Source organism: Pinus tabuliformis, chromosome 5_1 (genome assembly GCF_031772625.1).
Source record: "Pinus tabuliformis cultivar Carrire ecotype Pingquan chromosome 5_1, CPIR1, whole genome shotgun sequence".
Lineage (NCBI taxonomy): Eukaryota > Viridiplantae > Streptophyta > Pinopsida > Pinales > Pinaceae > Pinus > Pinus tabuliformis.
This window is the reverse complement of record NC_142305.1, coordinates 952,142,186-952,167,057: the sequence shown is the minus strand read 5'-3', so window position 1 is coordinate 952,167,057 and position 24,872 is coordinate 952,142,186. Positions and strand designations below refer to the sequence as shown.

Here is a 24,872-nt window from a genome sequence, read left to right as displayed (position 1 = left end):
TTCTAGATCTTTCTAAAACTTGGGAAAATTTAAATACATATATTTTTCATAAGGTAAGATGCTCTTGGATAAGACTCTCGAGGAATAAAATTCTCCATGGAATCCTATCCATAAATTCTTCATTGTTGTTTTCCTCATTCAAAAGTATGAAGTAATTCAGGTGCATTGGTGATTATTTTCCTCTTAGATCCCAAGGCTTGTTTGTTGGTTTTAGACCTAGTTTGCTTCTCAATTATTCTCTAGTGTTTTGATTTGGAACCTTGATTTCTTGTTGAATTTGGGTAAAACATAATAATCATGTATGCATTACTGACATATTTTTATGAGTTGTTTCTTCAAATTTTATCTTCAATTTTTTCTTGTCTTCTTCGATTTTACTCGCACATGAAGAAAACGTGTTAAAAAAAAATTTGTTCATGAAGCTTCTAAATCTTATCTTCAACCATCAAAATCATTGCCATGTATATAAATTCAGTAAAACTTGAAAGGAAGTTATCTTCATATTCCTTTGCCCTTCCTTCCTTTCTTTCACATATATATGCTTCACTATCTCATTTTTCACCTCATGGAATTGTATTTCTATCACTTTCTCACGCTCATCCTTCTTTAAACCCACAAACATTTCATCTTCCACAATTTTCTCACAACAATTTTTATTTTCAAGATCAGTTTGAGGTTTTCACACAAAAACCCTTCGTTTTATTTTAGGAAAACCTCTTTCTCTTCATCTTCCTGTTGTTCACACATGACAATTTCTTCACTATTTCCTTCCATCATAATCTCTTTTTGAAAATTTTCTTCTTCAATAGATAGCATTGGATAATCTATATTTTCTCTCATCAACACTTCACTAGAAAATTCATCATTCATCATATTATCATGCTCATTTAACAAAATATGATTGTTTGAAGGAAAATCAATTACCTCAATAATTGTCTCTATCTTATCAGGCAATGTATGTTTTGTTTCCTCTTATGTTTCCAGTTTCAGAAACTTCTTCTCACTGATCATTAGTACTCAACTAATAATCTATGTTGTTGCACCTTCATCCTTCAATGGTAGTAATTCTTGTTTCTCGACGTCCTTTTCAAAAGTGTATGTGTTGTTCCCTTTTTCATGCATTGCTTTCTTGTCATATTTCCATGGTTTTCCTAAACAAATGTGACATACATCCATAGGCATAATGCCACAAAGTACTTTATCTTTGTAGCATCCAATTTGGAATTATGCTTCACATTGTTCATTTACCAAGATCTCGTTTGCTTTTGGTAGCCATGACACTTTGTATGGAGTAGGATGCATTTTCCTCTTTAGATTTAAATCCTCCACCATCTCTGTAAACACCAATTTTTCAGTACTTCCACCACCAATAACAACTTTATAACATTTAATTTTTGACTTACATGTGGTTCTAAAAAATTCTTTTCTTTGCAGAGGCTCCCTTATCTTCTTAGCAGGTTTCAACAAGACTCTTTTCATTGTTGGAGATTCTCCAACTTCTGGTGCATTCTCATGCACGAAGGACTTCACACTTTTTGTGTATAAATATATATGTGCATGTGTGTGTGTAATGTGGATTCTTCTAGTATTTTTGGAAGTGTTCTCTAAACATTCATTAGATTTATGACCAATTATATTACATGTGTAACATCTAACAACAAAGTTTCATCCTCTACCTCTATGATAATATCTTCTTCCTCTGAAATCTTCTCTTCGTGATGAATATTATGGTTGATGGGAACCACCTCCTTCTATGTGCTCTATATATATTCCTCAACTACTTGTATGTCATCTACTTCCCATTGTACTTTGCGCCTTTTTCTCTCTGGCCTTGTTTCCTTGCTAATTTATTTTCCATCTGGAGAGCTACCTCATATGCTTCCTCAATAGTTCTTTAAGGAAAAAAACTCAACTCAGCTTGGATTTCATATTTTAAACCATTCACATATCTAGCTACTTTTTCAATGCTTTCTTCTACATCACCAACCTTTATACTTATAACACCCTTTTATATACTCTTCTATGGACATTGATTTTTTTCTTAAGGTTTTTCATTTGTCTAAAGAGATTTAGGTGATAATATTTGGGTATAAGTTTACATTTTAATTTCACCACCATTCCATCCCAACTAGTAATCTCCTTTTTCCCTTTGTTTCTTTAATTTGTTTGCATGTTATCCTACTATAGGAAGGTGTGTATCTTCAATCTGGTCACTATGAATTTCACTTTCTTCTCCTTAGCTACATTCTCATAGTCAAAATACTTATCCATGGTGCTAATCCAATCGATTAACTATTCAAAATTTAAGCTTCCTTCATACATAGGCACTTCCAATATTGGTTTGATACTCAATCCCATGATCATATTGATCATTTTCTCTTTTGGAGTCTCTTCTTCAACATTGACTTCTTCTTATTTGGACTCCACTTCATCTTCAACGTCGACTCTTCTTCTTTGTGTTTTCTCCATTGCATCTAATATTGTTGTTATGCTTCTTACTTCTTTGAGTAATATTGGTTAGAAGCTAGTCTTCCTCAACTTATTATCACTCTTATGGCTCTATGTGCCATTTTTATTTTCTTTTCTTTGAAGTAGAGAAAAATAATAATATCATGTTGAAGTTATCAATTCCAACAACCAAACAAATATAATAATTTATTTATAAACCTAAGATCACCAATCAAATATCTCTAACAATAATATCTCCAAGTTAATGGAAAAGCATGTGATAACTCGTGCAAACAGGTCCACACAACGTCCTACAATTTCTACAACTTACATTACCAACTTGTAACATTCAATTTGTAGCTGGCAAACGGTGAATGTATAAAGAATTTGCAGCTTTGATAAACAACTCCATCCAATATGCTTAAATCCATGGTACAATACTTATTTCATTAATTACTCTCAGTTGTAACATGCCTCATATACAATATTTTCTTACAGACTTAACGGTTATAAATACTTCATACAAATGTCTTGTGTTTACTTCGTTCTCTCGTATTTCTAATATCGATATACCATTACATCCTTATATTAACACTATAACCTTCTCAATAATTGTATTAATTTTTGTCTTATTACTTTTGTTTTATGCATAGCATGGTTCAAGGATAGATTTCATTATCATTTGTCAATATTTCCACTTATTTCTCTTTTGACCTATGTTCTTAAATATAACAATCTAACACATTCAACACCCCCATATTATTTACCTTTTATTCAAATACAAGGAATCATATTAAAAAGTGCTTCGTCTTCTTTATAAGAATGGTAAATATTTATTTAAATTCCGCATATTAATTCTTATTTTGATATGCCTCACCCTCATATTATTTACCTTTTATTCCCATACAAGGAATCATATTAAAAATTGTTTGGTCTTCTTTATAAGAATGGTAAATATTTATTTAAATTCCGCATATCAATTCTTATTTTGATATGCCTATTTATAGGATTATAACTATATAATCCTTGGTATGAATAACCATCTCTATAATACCACACTATGGTTTTCATATTCACAAGAGAATGGAACTATAACAAATGTACCATATATTACACATGTACAAATTTCCTCTTCACATGGTTTCATACTTTGGATTGGCCTTTATTAATGTTGTTTTGCTCATGTGGGCGATTCAATGTGGTATAATTAACCTATGTTGTTGACACATGATTTTTTTTGTGATTTATAACATAATAGGTTTGGAATAACCATGTTTACTCTCTATAGTCTTCCACAGGTGTAAGTGTTAAATTTTGGCACTGCCATGAAGGTCCTCTCCAAGTACCATATCAACGACTATTATGTGTTCATAATAGATCGACGGTGTAAACAAATTTAGGGTTTCATGGGGAAAGAATGACTACAACTTATTTCGTTCTTTTCATTATTTTTGGTTTACCCATTTTGCTTTGTTGCGACTGGGTTTTCTCAGCTCTGAAACATCGATCTTTCTTAGATTTTATTTGTGATTTGATTTTTATGTTTTATGTTGCAAGAGCACATCCTTTAACTATTGTTCTCATATCTTTCTTAAATATTTGGTACCTCCATCCCTCTGGCATGCTTTTTTTAGGCATTCGAGAACTACCCAGGTAATTTTGCATTCCATGTTAAAGTTTGTTCATAATTAGTAGTTTGTATTTCATTCAACTCATAAATTTTCATAAAACTAATTGATTCATATGTAATATTAAAGAAATTATTTTGAATGAAATTCGCTCCGTGCAACCCTTAAGGCCTTGAAAAAATTCGTTGGGTTTTTATACTAGCAATGTGGCTACTAGTCTCTCATCGGATAAGGAAGAAAATGTGAAGATTTTGAGCTACATTGTGCAGGTAAACAAAAAACCATTTGTTTCAATTTTCTATTTAATATTCTGGAAATGGGTTATGTTTTTTTTATTTTTTTTCCAACATAGTCTTTTTTACACTTCTTCTTACAGACCTAGGATTTCTTACGAGTACCTTTACCCTTGAATCAAGTTGAGATTCTTTTACATTGTATTTTGAGTTTGGTATTTACTATGATACACTACTCAGATTGTGGTTTGATTATTCGTTTACTATATTACACACAAAACTCATATATGAGTTGTGTCACAATTTCTATTTTCTCTGAAAGAGTGCGGCTACGTGTATGTAATATATAAATTCTATCAGGGTATGAAATATTGTATTATTTTCACAAGTCTTTTGTCTAGAGTGTAAGGTTTATACTATGTTTCTCTTCTTTGTTTTAAATGTGAGAATTCACGACTTATCTGAATGTATTTTTTTCTTTATATAGCATATATACTTTCATAACTTTTTCTATTCTCGATGTATTTATTTATTCACATTTTTCTCTCCACCATGAGTGGGAGTAAACCCTTTGTTCAGTGTCTATAACTCCACTTTTATATTTACACGATTTGTAGCCTTAATTACATTGGCATTTTAAAAATAATATTTCTCCTAATGTCTCTTGTAATTGTTCTCTTAAAATCTTAGAGAATTATTCTCTCACATCATATATTAATTTTTCGGTTTCTTTTGTAAGTGGATGCTAACATAAATACAAATTAATATTTCAAGGTAATATTGTTAATCTCTTTCTTTCATTTACTCTCTTATAAGTACTTATATGTTTTCACGTTCATGCCTCTTTCAAATTAATAACTATCATAATTGTATTTACTTTTCACAGGTAACGATTTTGTGTCTGGATAGTTTGCCTACTTTCTTCGATGTTTCTAGTGCACGAATATCTAAACTTGTACTAATATTTCGATCGCATTCTCTACTAGGTCGGAGATTTCAACCTCCTTGGTTTCCCGCTTCTCTAGGAATGAATGCAATATGTGATGTTGATTCTATCTCGGTTTCCCGTTTCTCTAGGCATGAATGCAATGTGTGATGTTGATTCTCTCTCTGTTTGTTTAATTTCTTCCTCCTAAGTGGAAGATACTTTTCATGGCTATGGTCATTTTGTGGCCATTTTGTAGTTATGTATTGTTTACATTTATCGAGTATATACTCATTAACTATTTTTGCCAAACAATATTCTGTAAATTTTATTCTCAGGCCATTTGACCCAATTTTTTTATATTTCAGTATTTTAATTTATGAAGATATTCAAATATCTTTTGGAACTTGTTTGTTCTTATAATTTGAGTAAGAGTATTTATATGAATATACTGTACAATATGTTCTTTGTTTGTGTTCAACATTGTTTGCGTCCGTATGGAATGTTAATGTTGTAGTTGTCCGAATCTTTGTTCTCGTGTATCCTTAGAAAAAAATCTATATATGCTTAACAATTTGCATATATTATTTGCTATGAAATCAGTGTTTTTCCTTTTTCTACCAGAATAAGTCCATTTACTGTTATATTTTATTCTTTTTAATTTTATAGAGTTCGTTTATATCTAATGTAGAATTATATATATATATATATATATATATATATATATATATATATACTACTTAAGTATACTCTTCTGTGTTTTCGTATTTATGTTTACAGTGAAATCAGTGTTTCGTATATATATCATTGTATATATAGACATGCATTGTTTCATTTTATTCTTATAATAAATTCTATTTGGAACCTCTAAACAATAAATACTTTTTAAAAATAGAATAGACATACCGTTCATTTTTCAAAGTCATCGTAGCAAAGCTTTTACTGATTAAATGTTGCAAAAATAAACAGTACAAGGTTTACCAATAGGTTTTCCTAGTTTTGTCTTTTCCTTTAGATTTCAATACTAAATTCTCACAACAATATTTAAACAAAGAGTTTCTTCAACCAATATCTTTCTACTCATTTCTTTTTTTTCAACAATATATACATATATTACTAAAAACTGTAAAATAAACACATCATTGTTCAATCAACTAATTTTCTCTAAGTAGGTTATAAGGAAACAATATCGACTCAAAACAGTTTTCTGGAAAATTAATAATTAAGCACTTGGCTCCTCCCAACTTTGATGTTGCAAGTCAGTTAATATTCCCTCAAACATAATAGGTTTGCAATTTTTCTTTTGTATTTGTTCTTTTGCTTTTTTCAGTCTCTTATCTTCTTAGAATTAGGGAAAATAAATTAGACAAAATATTTCTATCCAATCCCATCTACCACACTTTCTGTGGTTAGCAATGACCTCCACCACGCTAACAAGTGGCAAGCAGTTATCAACTCATTAATGAGATTTTGTTTCCCACTCCTGAAGACAACTTCCTATCTTCTAGGGAAACGATTAATTTTCCAATATCATAATTCCTTAATAAATGTCGTCATCCAAATTATATGCCTAGGACCTATTGATGGGTAGTAATTATTCCACAATAATTTGCAGCCTCATCTCTTTCAGTTATCTACACTCAAAAACTAATTTTTTATATTTTATTTATTTACAAAAATAAAAAATCATAATTACAAATTTATAATCATTTATTATTAGTATTAAATTACTAATAATAAAAAATTTCAAATGTTTTTCAGACTAACACCTTTATCAAGGTACACACATATACACATTTATTACATAAATACATCAAGCTATGGGAGATCACATCCTCCCCCCTTGAATTTAACACCATCATGATGTTTGATCATTGACTTCCTGGAATACACTCTGGTTTTATCAAAACAAAGAAGGATATGCTTCTTTGAAAGCATCCTTGAACTCCCAAGTTTCCTCTTCTGGATTGAAATGTTTCCATTGAACTTTCAATTGAGTTCTATCTCTATTCCTGAGTGTGATTATTCTCTAGTTTAGAATACACAATGGTTATGCTAGGAACTCTCCCTCTAGTTCCACCTATACAACATTTCAATCAATGATCTGAGTTGGATCATGCACATACTTTTATAGTAAAGACACATGAAAAAAAATGAGAACTTTTATGTTTGTTGGGAGGGAAATTTGATAAGCAACATGTCCAATTCTGGATAAAACTTCAAAATTTGCACAATATCTAGGTGATAACTTACCACAATTTCCAAGTCTAAGCGTGATTTTCTTGGGTTTCACTTTCAAATACACATGATCTCCCACATTGAATTCTTTTGGTATTCTTTTCAAATCTGCATAACTCTTTCGATGATCTTGTGTTGTTTTCTAATTTTGTCTAACCTATTTAAACACTTCCTCCATCTCTTTTGACATATCTAGCCCCAACACTAATATATCTTTAGGATGATCCCAACTCATAGGTACTTTGCATTTTTTGCCATATAGTACTTCAAAGGGACCCATCTTTAAAGAAGTTTGGTACCCATTAGTATAAGCAAACTCAACCAAGTGAAGGTAGTCTTCCCACTTTGTTGGTTTATCCATAACATAGATTCTCAACATGTCCTCTAAGATCTGTTAAGTCCTTTCTATTTTCTCATCGATTTGAGGGTGATAAGTTGTACTGAACTTCAGCTATGTCCCCATTCCTTTAAATATTCCTTTCCAAAATTTTGAAGTGAATTTGGCATCATGGTCTGAAATTACGGTTTTGGGCATACCATTAAGCCTAAATATTTCCTTCATTCAAATTTATGTTATATTGATAGCTTTGAAAGTAGACTTAATAGGGATAAAATGTGCATCTTCATTTAGCTTATCTACCACTACCATTATTGAGTCATGTTATTTCCTAGTTCTTGGGAAACCGATAATGAAATCCATGGATGTGGTTTACCATTTTTATTTTGGAATTGGCAAAGGTTGCAATAAACCAATTGGATGTTGATGGGAATCCTTTACTTTTTTACATTCCAAACATCTAGCCACCTATTTTGCTATCTCAGACTTCATATTTGGCCAATAATTATATTTCCTTGACACAATTATCAACCTTTGATACCCAGGGTGACCAACTATAGGTCTCTTATGTAATTCATATAACACAAAAACTTTCAGTTATGGATTGTTATGCAAGTAAATTTTTCCTTTAAACAACAAGGAATATGCATTATTCATTGTAAAATTTGTGTCATTTTCACCTAATTCTTTAGTTTTCTGCAATTTTCTTTTGATTCGTAAATATTCTTCATCAAATTATGTTGTTGTTTTAATCATCTTAATTAAACGTATTTGCCAATTTGTTGTTGAAAGTGTGCAAATTTGATGTAATTTCTTGCTTAAGGCATTAGCAATTTTTATTTTTTCCTTTAATATGTATGAGTTCAAAATCATACTCACTAATAAATGTTAACCATCTAGCTTGTCTTGCATTTAGATTAGGCTGATAAAAAATGTATTTAAACCTAACATTGTTTGTCCTTGGTTGAAACTTTCTCGCAATCAAGTAATGTCTCCACATTTTTAAAGCATGTATTATGGTTGTCAACTCTAAATCGTGCTTAGCATAATTCTTTTCATGATCCTTCAACAACTCATAACTGATTACATGAATATCTTGTATCAAAACACCTCCCAAACCTTCTTTACAAGAATTTGTGCACACGACAAACTCTTTATTTGGATCAGCTAGTTTCAAGATAGGAGTTGTAGTTAATAATTGTTTCAGTTTCTCAAAATTGTCCTCACACTTTTGATTCCATTCAAATTTTATCCCCTTCTTCTGTAAAGATGTAATATGATTTTCCAACTTAGAAAAACCCTCTATAAACCTTCTGTAATAACCTGTAACCCCCATAAATGACCTCACATCAGCTACATCTTTAGGAACCAGTCACTCTATAATGGATTTAATCTTTTCTAGATCCACCATAATCCTTTCTTTTGACACCACATGACCCAGATATTGAATTTGTTCTTTTTCTCTAAGTGTTTGAAGAAAAATCTACAAGTGTTGATCATGTTCTTCTTTACTCTTAGAGAAAACCAAAATATCATCTATAAATACTATAACAAAATTGTAAAGATAAGGACTCAACACACCATTCATTAATCACATGAAAGTTGGCAGTGCATTAGTGACTCAAATGGAAACACTACAAATTCATAATGTCCATATCATGTTCTAATGTTGTCATGTGTATATCTTCATCGTTGATCCTTATTTGATGATATCCTAACCTTAAATCGATTTTTGAAAAGATTGATTCTACTTGAACATGATCAAACAAACCATCAATCAGGGGTAGGGGATATTTGTTTTTAATTATCATTTTATTCAGTTGTCTATAATCAATACAAATCCTCATTGCATGCTTCTTTTTGACAAACAACACCAATGCACCCCAAGGAGAGATACTAGGCCTTATGTACTTTTTGTCCAACAATTCTTGTAACTGAAAATTCAATTCCACTAACTCAAGAATCCTCGTCCTATAGGGATATTTGGACACCAAAACAACTCCAGGAATGGATCAATAGTAAAATCTACATCTCTTCTTGGAGGTAGTCTTAGTATATCCTTGAGAAAAACATCTTTAAATTATTGTAAAATAGGGTAGTATTCTAAAGATGGTTTTTGTTTGTTTTTAGTTAAGTATTTAGTCTGAGCAAAAAACATCTGACAATCTTTGTGAACACATTTCTTTAGTTATAAGGTAGAAATATGCCTGAATGAAACAACTCTTGGCACTCCTCTAACTGTGAAATCTTATCCATCATCATTAACATAGATAAAGGAATTTTTTAGAAAATTTAGAATTACCTTATGAGACTCTATCCAATCCATCCAAATTAACACGTCATATAACCCTAGAGATAAACAAATTTAAATTTAGATGAGTGTTCATTCCATTCAAAATCAATAAACAACTTTTACTGATTTCAGATACTTTTCTGTTTGTCCTTGTGGCTAGCTATACTAACCAAGGTTTTCTTTGTTTTTCCTTACTAAATTCACACTTTTCAATTGTAGCAGTGGAAATGTAACTTAAGGTAGATCTAGGGTCTACTAATATTAAAACTTTTTGTTCATACCTTGGACTTCCACCTTTGTTGATTGTTGATCTGCCTATCTTCCATTTAATATTGCACGAATTCTTGGAATGTTGCAGAAAATGTCATTAACAATTGAAGGTTATTTAAGAAATTTCACCATCCCCCTTTTGTTTGTTGGATTTTGTGGAAAGTCTCCCCACAAGTGATTTTCACTATATCCCCAACATTTAATTGGTGGTTGGGTTTCTTCTGCAATGTTTTTATTCCCCATTCCAACTCCTTGTCTAATTTTTCGCCCAAAATTCCTTGGTTGATTCACACTTTTGCTACAATTTCCTCCTTGATTAATTTTGTAAGTATTTTGGATATTTGGCTTCTTGAATCATTTTTTCTTAATGCAGAAGTTCTTATGCTTTTTAGCCATCCAACCATTTGATTTATTGCCTTTCTTCTAATTTTGAGAACAAACATAATTTTTCTTTTCTTATGGTTTCATCCATAGTTTTTGGGTTGTCGAACTCAATTATTTCTCTGTGTGAGAAATTTAAACAACTAACAATTCTTTGTATTTTAGCTTTCTCCTCCTTTAAGTATGGTACATATCTCAGAAAACTCATAAATTTTCTAACAAACTCATCCATAGTGGATTATACCAATCTTAACTCATAAAACTCTCTATCTTTTCATCAAAATACATTTCAGTTAGATATTTATTTCCGAATCCTTTCTTAAAGAGTTTCCAAGTGATGTTTTTGCCTCTGATTATTTTAACAACTTTTTTCTCTCCCCACCATAAAGCTACCTTACTAGTCAATTGGTAAGTTTCCAATATTTCTTTCAAATTAATCAGATAGTTGTAGACTTAAAAGTATTTAGACATGTTAAGGAGCCATGCCTCCAATCCTTCTTCATATTCACCATCAAAATTAGGAGGCCTAATTTTCTTAAATTCTCCTTGCAACTGAGATTTGGTTCTCTTCTTTCTAGATGTGGAGGTCCTACTTTCATATTTTTGTTCTTCTTTCTCTTAAAATTCATGAGATTCATCTCCACTAGAAGTTTTAGAATGATGAAATTGTAGCACGCAAAGGCTTCATTTGTCAGTGCCTTCGTCAAATGGAGAAAATTCGATTTTCCACATCAGCAGGATGACTTGTATTGCAGTTAGCTAGAGTAACATGGCCTTGTTTACTTATTTAGAAGCAAATTCAAGTTTCTAGGCTTGAAGTAGAGTTGTGCATGTAGTGATCGCTAAAAATTAGCAATCTAGTTCAGTGATTATTAGTTGAACTCAATTAACTGACCTCAAGTCACTAATTGTGTCAACTGAAGGTTAGTTGAGTAGTAGAACTGTAGTTAACTCACTGATCTATCAGTTAAACTAGTCAATCAGCTAAAAATAGGCCATACATGCATGGAATTCGAATTTCCTAGTTGGAGTGGAGGAAAAGGCACATTGTAATCATCAATCATATACTAGTTGAGTGTACAAGCTTGGAAATTAATTAGGTTATCAAGTCCTTGGGAATTGTGCAACGAAATAGGGACTTCCCGTATTATTTAGGAGCTTAATTTCTCCTTAATTTTGCAAGAAATAGGAGGAAGTTGGAGTCTTGAATTGTCTAAGTATTGGCCAGAGCAAGATAGTCAACAGGGGAACAAGTTTAAAGTGCAGGGTGTGCTTTAGAGTTGAAGCAAGACATTGTAATAGTTTCTCATTCTCACCTAATCAATGAAAATAAACAGAGGGGTTTTTACTAGTTGAGTTCCCCTGTAAATCATTGTGTTCTTGTGTTTTGATGGTTACATGTCATTGCATGTGTTTCTAAATTGTGATTTTCATTCCACGAAATTGTAGAGGAAATTTGTAATCTCTTGTTTTCAGTTTGAATTCATCAATAGTAGCAAATTTATATTAATTTATACATGGTATTAGAGCTTGAAATCACAATAGAAGCCATTCAATAGATCTTCTCCCTCAGAAATTTAGACTTACAAATTTAGTGAAGTAATTTTCTTTCATGCGGGAAAATGTCTTTCAACAGATATAGATTAGAGTATGCCCTGGAGGGAAACTCGAATTTCATAGCTTGGACGGATAGGATGGAAGTTTTACTCAATGATAATGGACTGTTGGAGTACACCATATTTGACATTCTAAAACTAGTAGCATCGGATGCACAATAGTTAGCCCAGTGGAAGACGGATACTGCAAAAGCCAGGAGGATCATCTTGGAGGGTGTGAGATACCACATAGTCTCTAATTTACATGGCAAGGAAACTCCATTTTCTATGTGGAATACCCTCATTGGGTTATTCAAAAACAGTAGTGATGTTAGGAAATTGGCATTGCGGGACAAGATCAAAAACATCTGATTGCAAAAAGATGAAACCATTCCACACTACCTCTCCAGATTCACTCAGGTTTGAGATCAACTTGGAGGAGTAGGAGAAAATATGTCATCTTCTGAAATCCTGGCATAACTCTCAAGACTCAGTTAATGGAAGAGACAAGCTACTAGTTTGGAGAGACTTTGGTCTGATTTGGTGCATGAGGAGATCAAAAGAAACACTAGATATGGCGTCACATCCATTATAGATGAGGAAGAATATTGGGCTCTAGTTGGAAAAGGAAAGAATTTCAAGGCATGAAGACCCAAGGCAATACATAATCCATCTAGAACAATGGAAAGAAGAAGGACCTCAACAAAATAAAATGTTTTCATTCCCATGACTATGGACACTATGGAGCCAATTGTCCCCACAAGAAATCCAACAAGGAGGTTGTAGCAGAAGCAGGAGGAGATTCTCTGGAATCTCAATTCGAATTATACTTCACCCTAATTGCATGCATGGCCAACACTGTCATGGGGAGTGTATGGTACCTAGATTCAGGTGCCTCTTTCCATTTGACAAGATGCAAATAATTTAATCAGTATCCTAGAGGAGAAGGATCTTCGAATGCACATAGAACTTGGGGATGATGGGAGGTACATAACCAAAGGAATTGGAAATGTAACCTTTAATATGGAGTCAAGCTCCTATCTTCATCTAAAATATGTTATGTATGTACCTGAGCTGAAGAAAAAATTGATTTATGTAGCTATATTGGAGGACAAAGGTTATGATGTGGTGTTCAGTAAGGGAACTATTTTCTGAAGCATGTTGCTACTAGACAAGTGAAACAAATTGGAGTTGGAGTGAAAAATCTCTACAAGCTAGAGATATATTTCGCCATGCATGCAGCTATACCTCCAAGAGTGAGGTGGGACAATGTAAAGCCTTAGTCTCACATTTTTAAAGATTTGGGTAGAGTCCATAGGAGAGGAGCAACAATTGCAGTATACTCTTCTCATGGATCATTACCCATGCTATAGGGGCCCATAATATTCAGTAGTAGGAGGACCAATGTCAGTTGGAGCAGTCAGATACTAAGGAGCACAAAGTAGTGTTGATAATAGAGCAAGAGACTCAGCATCATAATCAACAAAACTACTATTTTCCCAGTACACAATGCAGAGACTAGTAGAAGTCAGATGCTCAGGAGGTAGTTGCAGCTCAGAGACATTATTGATTCAATATTTAGGATGCTTGTTAGTTACAATTGTTGCAGTAGCAATAAAAATAGTGAGAGGAAGTTGTGTTATAGTACATTCCTATAGGAGTTGTGTTGTGCAAAACCCTTTTCTTTCTAAGAGGGAGTGTTGAAATTGTAGTAATAAAAGGATTCATTTGACTAGTGCCTTAGTCAAATGGAGAAAATTTGATTTTCCACATCAGTGGGGTGACTTGGAATGCAGTTAGCTAGAGTGACATGGCATTTTCTACTTAGTTAGATCAACAAATTCGAGTTTGTAGGATTGGAGTAAAGTTGTGCATGTATTAATTGCTAAAATTTAGCAATCTAGTTTAGTTATTTTTAGTCGAACTCAGTTAATTGAGCCCAAGTAATTAATTGAGTCAGTTGAATAGTAGAAATGTTGTTAACTCACTGATCTCTCAGTTAAACTAGTCAATCAACTAAAACTAGCCCAAACATGCATGGAATTCAAATTCTCTAGATGGAGTGGAGGAAAAGGCACATTGTAATCATCAATTATATACTAGTTGAGTGTACAGGCTTGTCAATTAAGCAAGTGATCAAGTACTTGGGAATTGCGCAAGGAAATAGGGAATTCCCCTATTATTTAGGAACTTAATTTCTCCTAAATTGTGAAAATAAATAGGAAATTACCCTATTATTTAGGAGCTCAATTTATCTGGAAATATGCAAGGAAATAGGAGAAAGTTGGAGGCTTTAATTAGCTAGGTGTTGGCCAAAGCAGGATAGTCAGCAGGAGAATAGGCTTACATTGCAGGGTGTGCATTAGAGTTGAAGCAAGACATTGTAATAGTTTCTCATTCTCATCTGACTAATGAAAAGCAACAGATAGATTTTTCCCAGTTGTGTTCCCCTGTAAATCATTATGTTCTTGTGGTTTTGATGGTTGCATGTCATTGCTCCCTTGTAAATTTGATAGTTCCCCTGTAAATTTGTAATCATTGCTCCCTTGTAAATTTGATAGTTCCCCTGTAAATTTGTAATCATTGCTCCCTTGTAAATTTGATAGTTCCCCTGTAAATTTGTAATTCGTTTTTTTTTTTTTGAATTCATCAGTAGTAGCGAATTTATATTAATTTCTACATAGAATCAATAGTATTTGTTGATTCACTTCTAGCTCTTTTCTTATGAGTTTCTTTTACTTTCCTATTGGCTTTGTCTTCTTCCAGTTTCCTCAACAGATGTCCATTAATTTCTTCTTGTTTTTCTTTGGCTTTGGACAACCTTTCTTGGTTTGTCTTTAACTCATATAAGTTTTCCTTCAAGCTATGTACTATGTGCTATAACTCAAATTCTTGATTTTCTACATTACTAGTTCCTCCACCCATCATTCCTAGTTCAGTATCTATTTCTTCACCTCTTCTAGGTCATCCTATGGAAGTTTGTCCATTAAATTCTTCAGCCATGCTTTAAACTTTCCTAACAGTCCTTTGAATAATCTATTTTTGAAATAAATAACTTGGTTTAGTTCAAGACTCATAAAAGGCCCAATGTTGTAACCTATAACTCTCATAACACTTGTAACATACCTCATCTACAATATTTTTTTTACCAACTTAATGGTTGTAAAGAATTCATATAAATGTGTTGTGTTTACTTTGTTCTCTCGTATTTCTAATATCGATATACCATTACATCCTTAGATTGACACTATAACCTTCTCAATAATTATATTAGTTTTTGTCATATTACTTTTCTTTTATGCATAGCATGGTTCAAGGATAACTTTGATTATCACTTGTCAAGATTTCCACTTATTTCTCTTTTGACCTATGTTCTTAAATATAACAACCTAACACATTCAACACCCTAATATTTTTTACCTTTTATTCCAATACAAGGAATCATAAAAAGTGTTTAGTCTTCTTTATAAGAATGCTAACTCTGTTGGAAATAATAGTGAGAGGGGGGGTGAATCAGTATTATCTGGTCAATTATTTTTCATTTCACAATCAGATTTGCATACGCTACTTTAGTTAGTGAAAATCGTGTATGTACGCAAATACGGTTAAGGAAACGAGCGTATAACCAACAGACTTGTAATTTAAATTATTCTTCAGATGTTGATCATTAATCTGTGCATCAAACCATATAAACAATAACCAGGAACAGTAAAATAGAACAGGCAGTCACACATAAGAACACAAGATATAAGGTGGAAACCCCATGTGGGTGAAAACCACCTGCTGCAATTTGTCTCTATCTTCTTTTAATTAGAAACTTCTTTTTACAATGTTTCTGTACTAGTGCAATCTTATACCAGTACGCAGGTTGCTACCTGCAGAAGGCTACAACCTTCTCTCGTTCTCCAGCTTCTCCTGGAAGGGAGCTACAACCCCCTTAGCTCTTGTACTAGCTGATGTACTAGTACGTAGGTGTTGACCTACAGAAGACTACAACCTTCTCTTTTCTTCCAGGGACCACGTTTCATAAATTTTCAGGCTGGATCCATGAATAACATCAATCAAACATCAAGTATATCTGCATCAACCAATCCCTTTTATACAAACCAATGCTGAATCAATCAATCACTTCTCAGAAATTTGTAACCAGAATACAGTAACAGTAACCAGAACCAATCCTGAACCCAGAACACTGTAACAATAAACAGAAGTAGCTAAAACATATTTCATGAGACGTACGCTACTTCAATATGTAGAACTTGTGTGCATACGCTGATGTGTTAAGGCCACCCTGCGTATACGCTGTCTTGAATTAATGAACCTGCGTGTATATGCGCCTCTTCTGTGCCGAACCTGTGTACAGATCTATAAAAAATAATTTACCCTTTTCACTTATTCAGACATCAGTTAAACCCAGATTATCAGATTTATAAATCAAGTCATGCACCAAAAAAATCAAAATAACACAAATATACTACTATTCAAGCCTTAAGATCTTGACCCATCAATAGAACTTATCCATCTTTTAGTGCTCAGGTTCGTGATTGGTTCAGACCCAACAATGCACCATAACCCAATTCTATATCTTGCTCTTCATCAGATATTCAATACTTGAGTCAATGCATTTGCCCAATGATCTCCTTCCCCTTTTATAGTCTTAGGTCTTACTCAATACCATGGTCCAAAACCATTTAGAACCAATACTAGGGACCCAATACCTGGGTTCAATACTTCGGACACAATACAAAGGTCCAAAACCATAGGTCCAAATACCACGGACCCAAAACTTAGTTTTCTGACATGTACACGCCTTTCCTTGCGTGAAACTGTGCGTGTACGATATACACGCCTTTGTATATAGTGAAACTGCGTGTATACACTACTTGGTATATAGCGAACTTGCGTATATACATGACTTGGTATATAGTGAACTTGCGTGCACGACTTGGTATATAGAGAACCTGCGTATGTACTTTTCTTTCTTTTTTCTTTGTAGTCTGATCATCTATTCTTTGCTACTGACCTGCTGCACTATGATCTGTTATCTATGTGAGAGTTGTTCTGCTACAAGTGGGTTGCCATCAAGTACAACACATGCATCATAATGCCAACAAAATATTTATTTAAATTTTACACATGAATTATTATTTGCATATACCTATTTATAAGATTATAACTATATAATCCTTGGTATACATACCCGCCTCTATAATATCACACTATTGGTTTTCGAATTTACCAAGAGAATGGAACTATAACAAATGTATCATATATATTACGTGTGTAGATTTCCTCTTCACATCGTTTCATACTCTGATCGACCTTTGTTAATGTTGTTTGGCTCATGTGAACGATTCAATGTCATATTATTAAATTATGACGTCAACATGGAATTTTCTCTTTAATTTATAAGATAATATTTTTGTAATGACCATGTTTACTCTCTAGAGTCTTCCACATGTGTACCTGTCAAATTTTGGCACTGCCACAAGGGTCCTCCCCACCTACCAGATCAATGAATATTATACATTCGTAATAGATCGATGGTGTAAATGAATTTAGGGTTTCACGATGAAAGAATTACTATGGCTCTGTCCGTTCTTTTCATTGTTTTTGGTTTACCCATTTTTCTTTGTTGCCGTTGGGTTTTCTTGGCTCTGAAACATCGATCTTTCTAAGAGTTTATTTGTGGTTCATTTTTTTATGTTTTATGTTGCGAGAACACATCCTTTAACTATTGTTCTCATATATTTCTTAAACATTTGGTACCTCCATCCCTATGACATGCTTCTTTCTATTATTTGAGAACTACCTAGGTAATTTTTCATTCCTTTTTAAACTTGTGTTCATAGTTAGAAGTTTGTATTTCATTCTACTCATGAATTTTCACCAAACTAATCGATTCATATGTAATATTCAAAACTTTTCTTTTACAGGAAATTCCCTTCGTGAAACCATTATGTCCTTGAAGAAATTCATTGGGCTTTTATACCAACAACGTGGCTACTAGTCTCTCATCAGATAAGGAAGAAAATGTGAATATTTTGAGCTACATTGTGTAGGTAAACTAAAAACCCTTTTTGATTCTCTATTTAACGTTCTGGAAATGGGTTATTTTTTTTATTTTTTCCAAACATAATCGTTTGTTATACTTCTTACTGACCTACGATTTATTACAAGTACCTTTACGCTTGAATTGACTTGATATTCTTTTACACCGTGTTAAATTTTCTATTCTTTCCTTTATTGGAATATTTCTCTAGGTTGAGGTTCTATTTGTGAATGTATACCACTGGGTAGTTTAAAAAACAAAGCCCTTATAGGTTTTTTTTTATTTACCTATATCCATTTAAGGCTTCTTATGGCTTGAAATTAATCCAGGTGATTAGAAATTTGGATCTATAATTTGGATCTATAATAGAAAAATGTATTTTGGGTTTGTTATTTACCGTGATACCCTACTCAAATTGTGGTTTGAAAACTTGTTTACTATATTACTTACATAGCTCATATAGAGTTGCATCACAATTTATATTTTCTCTTAAAGAGTGCGACTATGTATATGTAATAATATAAATTCTATCAGGCTATGAAATATTGTATTATTGTCGTAACTCTTCTGTCTAGAGCATAAGGTTGATACTATGTTTCTCTTCTTTGTTTGATATGTGAAAATTCACGGCTTCTTAATGTATTTTCTGCTTTATATAGTAGAGACACTTTCATAGCCTTTTCTATTTAGGGTGTATTTACTTATTCAAGTTTTTCTCTCCACCGTGAGTGGGAGTAAACCCTTTGTTCACTATCTATAATTCTTCATTTTTGTTGTTACAGGGTTTGTAGTCTTAATTACATTGACATTTAAAATTATGATTTCTCTTGATGTCTCCTGTAATTGTTCTATTAAAATATTAAAGAATTATTCTCTCACATTATGTATTAATTTGTTGGTTTCTTTTATAGGTGGATACTAACATAAATCCAAATGATTGTTCTAAGGTAATACTGTTAAGCTATTTCTTTCATTCACTATATTATAAGTAATTATATGTTTTCAGGTTCATGCTCTTTTAGATTAACAACTATCATAATTTTATTTACTTTTCACATGTAAAAATTTTGTATATGGATAGTTTTCCTTTTTTCTTCGATGTTTCCAATGCACGGATATCTAAACTTCTACTAATATTTCGACCACATTCTCTACCAAGTTGGAGATTTCGACCTCCTTGGTTTCATGCTTCTCTTGGCATGAATGAAATGTGTGACGATGATTCTCTCTATATTTTAAGTTCTTCCTCCTAAATGGAAGATACTTTTCATGGCTATTGTCATTTTGTAACTATGTATTGTTTACAATTCTCGAGTATATACTCATTCACTGGTTTTTTCCCAACATTGTTTTATAAACTTTCTTCTAAGACCATTTGAGCCAAATTATGTATTTTAGTACTTTAATTTATGAAGATATTCAAACATATTTTGGAGTTTGTTTATTCTTATAATTTTAGTAAGAGTATTTATATAAATATACTGCACATTTTGTTCTTTGCTTCTATTTGACATTGTTTGGGTCCAAATGAAATGTTAACCTTGTACTTGTTCTAAGATTTCTTCTTGTGTATCCTTAGAAAAATAATCTCTATATGCTTAAGAGTTTGCATATATGATTAATTATAAAATCAATCTTTTTCTTTTCTACCAGAACAAGTCTATTTACTATTATATTTGTGCCTTTTTTATTTTACAAAGTTCATTTATCTCTAATGCTTAATAGTATATATCTGTACATATCATACATTAGATTCTACTTAAGTATACTCTTCCATGTTTTCATATTTATGTTTACAGTCATTCACTAGTGAATATATGTTTTATTTTATGTATATCATTGTACATATACACATGCACTATTTCATTTTCTTTTTATAATCAATTCTATTTGGAACTTGTAAACAATAAGTCCTTTCTAAAAATAGAATAAACATACCATTCTTTTTTCAATGTCACCGTAGCATAGCTTCTACTGATTAAATGTTGCAAAAATAAATAGTACCAAGTTTTACATATATGATTTCCTAATTCTTCCTTTTCCTTTAGATTTCAATACTAAATTTTTACAACATTGTTTAAACAAAGAGTTCTTCAACCAAATTATTTCTACTCTTTTTTTTTCCACTAGTATATGCATATATTACTCAGAATTGTAAAATAGACACATCACTTTTCAATCAACTAATTTTCTGTAAATAGGTTATAAGGCAACAAATGCTGACTTGAAACTGCTTTCTAGGAAATTAATAATCAAGTACTTGGATCCTCCCAACCTTGATACTACAAATTAGCCAATATCCCCCCAAGCATAATAGGTCAACAATTTTTCTTTTGTCTCTATTTCTTTGCTTCTATTCAGTTTCTTCTCTTCTCATAATCAGATAAAATAAATTAGACAATTTTTTTTTTTTTTATCAAATCCCATATACCACTATTTTGGTGGTTAGTAACTACCTCCACCTCACCAATAGGTGGCAGGTAGTTATCAACTCATTAACCCCTAAAGACAATTCCTTGTCTTCTAGGGAAATAATTAATTGGCCAATCTCATAATTCCTTAATAAATTTAATCATCCAGATTAGATGCCTAGGATTTATTGATGGGTAATAATTATTCCACAACAATTGCAACCTCATCTCTTTCAGCCATCTGTACTTAAAAACTAATTTTCCATATTTTCTTTATTTAAAAAAATAAAAAATCATAATTACATATTTATAATAAGTGATTATCAGTATTAAATTATTGATAATTAAAATTTCATTTTTTTTAGACTAACACATTTAGCAAGATACACATATACATATTTAATTACATAAATACATCAAACCAGGGATATCACATTAGCATCCACACACAACATACAATAGAAATTTCCACACAACATGCCATTTCAACAACAACGCACATAATCCAATGTACCATATTCAGTGTTTGACATGGTTCACCATTAAATACTATGAATTGTTTAACACAACACTTGCTTATAAAAAATTCAACATGCACAGCATTTAATATAATGTCCATCCATGCAGATACTCCATATTAGTCTCCATAATGCAGGTTGTCCATTCCACACACAGGTATTTATGCATATCTGATGCTTCACTTTTCAGCTTTTATGCCCATTATTCGTTGTGTGTCCACATTGTACCACTACACCAATATGATAAAACTAGAAATCCCACTCTTTTCCATATGTTATCAAATTGCAACAATGATCTATCAAGGGAGTTCACGTGTCTTCCTATTTATTTATTTTTATTTACATTGGTATCTCAGCTTCTTTGATCGATGAAAATTCCTAATGATGGATGGAAAATAAGGTAATATGATATTATTTCATGTTATAAACATTTACACTGCCTTAACCAATGGCGGGTATTGCAAGTGACTTGCTCGGCTTGTTCTTTACTAAATTGACTATGGCATATATATACATAGCAACAAATTAGATTTTTCATGTGTCTTCATTTATTTTAACAACACTTCCCAGCGCACTTATTGTCACTCAGTCCCACATGTTTGTTTCTGACTTCATTGGCAATTATCAAGGTGATCTAAACACAGAGATCAGGGAAATTTTGTACACGTTGTTCTTAGTGAATATGGTAGTAGAAAAACATATTTCTCTACTTCTTCTAGCAATGGTTGCGGAAATCACCCACATTGTGGGTGTGGTCGACACAGTAGTAGCTAATGATAGCGATGGGAGGTGGAGATTCAAGAGGGAGATAAGGAGCAATGAAGCAACATAGATATTGAACTTTTCCTCCTAGTTTGTTTGGAATACCTTTGACCAACAGTCGCCCACTAATAATAAGGACGCCAGCGAGATAATTCTTCTTACAGACAGTTTGGACAAGATTGTGTACCAGGAAAAAAATGAAATCAACTTGAGCTCTGACACCAAAACAATGAAATCCACTTGAGCTCTAATACTAAAATGATGGCATAAATTACTAGAACTCTTATTTTAAACCATACTCATACATAACTCCATCATTTCATCATAAAAACAAACTTTTATTCAATATTGAAGCTCAAGACTTTCCTTTCTTTCCCAACAAATTAATTACATCCTTATTTATTATTGGAAAAGAAAAATCTAGAATTTTCAAGAGATAATCCCTTCCCTGCATATTTGGAGGAAGTTGAGGGGAATACTCTCAAAGAAATTATCTGTTTAACAAATAAATTTAGTTTTGATTACATTTGTTTTCTAGAATTTTATATAATCTACTATTTTCTAGATCTTTCTTAAATTTTGGAAATTGTAAATACGTATATTTTTCATAAAGTAAGATGTTCCTACATCAAACCTACCTAAAACCCAACAATAAAATATCATGAAACCTATCCACAAATTATCTAAAAAATGACAATATTTATTCTTCTCTTATATTCAAACCTCTATTCAAATACACTCTAAAACCCTGCAACTCATCTGCAAAATTATCCCTAAATCCCTAGTAGTCCCCATTCAAACATTTTCCTCTATGGCCCTGGTCTCTATAGGTTTATATGTTCGTTGCATGCCCCAATACCCACAAAAGTTTCTCCTCTAAAATCCATAAAATAGCCCCTAGGGCCCACATAGGAAGGCTAATATTTCTTTTTTTCCCTATAGAGAAGGAAATTATATCTTCTCTTCAGTTTATGTATAAAGGAAGAATGTCGCATGGTGGGAATTTATGGAAACCCTAAGGCAACACAATTCTATTATTTAACTCGGTTGTCCCTACAACATCATGGGAAGGAGGGGTGAACATTGTAATTGTGACTAATGGAATTTTACACACCATAACTAGTGTGGGCCTCGTTGATGATTATTGACGAGTCCAAAATCAATAAAATACCTGGGAGCTCAGCCATCATTCATGTGAGGTACTCTAATGCTAGTTCTTCTATGCTTTAAAAAATGGTTCTCTTGGTGTTGCGCAAAATGGGAATTTAGATAATTACGAAATCCTTAGGGCAAAAATTGAAGAAAATAGTTTGATCTTCAATACCTCTTCAGGGAATTTAAATAGTTTATGAAACCCTTAGGGAAAGGCTTGAAGAAAATTATTTGATCTTCAATACTTCTTCTGATACAGAGGTTGCTTCAATTGTTTGATATATCGAAGGTTGGGCCATTTTTGCAGTAGAATGTAAATACATGTTAGAAATTAGAGGGAGTTTATTCTATGGTTTTCCTTCATGTGGATAAATTGGTGGATATTAGGGATTCACATGGGTTAATCCCCTCGTCATGGGGAGGAGGAAGAACGAAGTTATTGTTTTCACCTCTAAGACCTGTGTATTGGATCTCAATGAGGCCAAGTATCAGATAGAAGTGAATCTCATAGAGGTCTTGGTTGTGGAAAAGGATGGGATAAGTTTTGTGTGTTTATTGGCTTGTCAACAGAGAAAATCCTATATATTTGAGCATATTTATTTTTAATTTACTAATTTTCTTGTCTTCGAGTGATCAATTTATCATTCTAGGTATGTTATCAATGAGATCATCATCAATGAAGATCTAAAGGATTGTGATAATACTATTGTGGTGCTGGACTCAGGTTTTTATTGCACTTGGTTATGTTCCTAAGGAAAATGTGCCTTTCCAACAAGTTATGATTATGATTCATTATGTGGGGAGAAAATTTACAGAGCCTTCTAAAAATATTGGGGGCTTTAGGGTGAAGTTGAAGCTTCCACTAGTGAATGGCAGTCTTGAAGGGAAAGAAGGTGGTTGTAGTCAATGATTCAATTGTCAAGGGCATAAATTCATCCAAAATTTTGAGATTGATTAAACGAGCAAGGGGCTAAATAAATTCACATGAGAATTGCCAGTTCTCTTATTATAGGTTCTTATTACTATGTTTTTGATACACCCAGTAGGGAAGACTTGATTTCCAATAGGTTTTGCATTAAGGACACTTTATCGGTGCAGATTCACTTGCTTGCTTTCCACTTGAGAGAGGTTAGGAAATGGTTGGCTCATGAGGCTCCAACATTTTTTTATGCTTGATTTTCTGGAGAAAACCTTGTCCCTCCTCAAGAACTTAAAACTAAGAGAGTTTTAAACATGATGGATGGTGGGATGAATGGAAATAGCTTAAATTTATTTCAGGGAATTTAACATGATATGAATCTTAGAAGTAAAAATTTCATAGTTGATAGAAAAAATTAAGAAGACAATGTTGAAAGATATCAATACGCAGTTTTAGGATCAGAATTCGAAGGTCATTTTCTTGCGCAATCGTAATTTGTTTTGTATTCCCTTTCAAGCCCTTATTTGTTGATTTTTAATTATGTACCTTTGTGGGTAGATTATGTCAAAGTATATATCAATCATAGTTTGTTAAATCATTGGTTTGCATAATTTGTTTGGGACATAAATTACATTATTCGAGCTGGTTTTATTAGTCCCTGCCATCTGGCATCCGGCAGGGACTATAGTAACCGTTCGGAGCCGAGTTAG

The 24,872-nt window shown here is 32.4% G+C and overlaps 1 pseudogene; it reads left to right on the top strand.

Moving 5' to 3' along the window:
- The window catches only part of LOC149167925 (amidophosphoribosyltransferase 1, chloroplastic pseudogene), a 136,306-nt pseudogene extending 111,776 nt beyond the window's left edge, over positions 1–24,530 (top strand).
- The last annotated feature ends 342 nt before the right edge of the window (positions 24,531–24,872 follow it).